The following is a 1,634-nucleotide window of genomic DNA, read 5'->3' as shown; positions in this document are numbered from 1 at the left end:
AAAAACACTCTGTCTCCTTGTTCAAATACTAACGGTCTACTGACGTACATTCACATACTTGGATTGTCTATCGTGCGCCGTCTTCATTCTTTTCTGGATGATCTTTACTTTCTCTGTCATTTCACGAATCATATCAGGTCCAAGTTCTGGTACATCTGAGATGTCATCCCAATACAGCGGAGATCTGCACTTCTTTCCGTATAAAGCTTCAAACGGTGCCATCCCGATGCTCGTCTGATAGGTTGTTGTACGAGAATTCACAAAGTGGTAGTGAATCTTGCCAACTAGTGCCAAAATCTAGCACTACAGCTCTCAGCATATCCTCTAATATCTGGATAGTCCGCTCTGACTGTCCGTCTGTCTGGGGATGGTAGGCAGTACTCAGGTGCAATGTAGTACCTAAAGCCTGCTGCAAACTGTGCCATAAATGTGAAGTGAATCTGGGATCACGATCTGATACGATAGATTTCGGCACACCATGCAATCTGACTACCTCTCGGACATATATCTCTGCCATCTGATCGCATCGGTACGTCATTCTGTACGGAATAAAGCATGCTGATTTGGTTAATCTGTCAATCACAACCCAAATCGCATCACAACCCCGGGATGATCGTGGTAACTTCGTAACAAAATCCATGGAAATGTGATCCCATTTTCATTCAGGAATAGTTAAACTCTGAAGTAAACCTCCGGGTTTCTTCCTCTCGGCCTTCACCTGTTGGCAATTCAGGCACTTAGATACAAATTCTGCAATGTCCGATTTCATATTTTTCCACCAAAACTATGCTTTCAGATCATTGTACATCTTTTTGCCACCAGGATGAATACTGAACCGACTACAGTGCGCTTCTGATAAAATATGTTGTTTCAAATCTGAAACATCTGGCACTACAAGACGGTTATTCACATACAAAACATGATCATGTACCTGATACTCTGACTGATGTCCGGTTCTGATAATCTCAATCGACTTCTGAACATTCTGATCATTTTTCTGTGCTTCTTTAATGCGAACAATCAAATCTGGTTCCACTTGAATCGTAGCAAGTCGCAAGGGTCTGCGATCTGTCTCAAATACTAATCCAGACAAACAGCAATCTTCAATCAAATTCGAAACACCTATCGTCGATAAGGATAAGGAACATATCTTTCGACTCAAGGCATCCACTGCTGCATTATACTTTCCTGGATAATACTTCATTTCGCAATCAAAGTCCTTTAACAAGTCGAGCCATCTACGCTGTCTCATATTCAACTCTGACTGAGAAAACAGGTATTTCAGGCTTTTGTGATCAGAATAGATTTCAAACTTCTCGCCGTAGAGATAGTGTTGCCATATATTCAGTGCAAACACAATGGCCGTCAATTCAAGATCATGAATTGGATAACGAGTCTCGTGTTACTTTAAGTGTCTTGAGGCATATGCAATCACATGCCCTCGCTGCATAAGAATACATCCTAGCCCTCTGTGAGATGCATCACAATATACAACGAAATCACCCGTACCTGAAGGTATCGTCAACACCGAAGCACCGGTCAGTCGTTTCTTTAACTCCAAGAAGCTAGACTCACAGGCTTCAGACCATACAAATGGCGCATTTTTCTGCGTTAACTTGGTAATCGGCTACGCA

The sequence above is a fragment of the Primulina tabacum genome, chromosome 2 (genome assembly GCF_025594145.1).
Source record: "Primulina tabacum isolate GXHZ01 chromosome 2, ASM2559414v2, whole genome shotgun sequence".
Taxonomy (NCBI): domain Eukaryota; kingdom Viridiplantae; phylum Streptophyta; class Magnoliopsida; order Lamiales; family Gesneriaceae; genus Primulina; species Primulina tabacum.
This window is presented reverse-complemented; position numbering follows the sequence as displayed.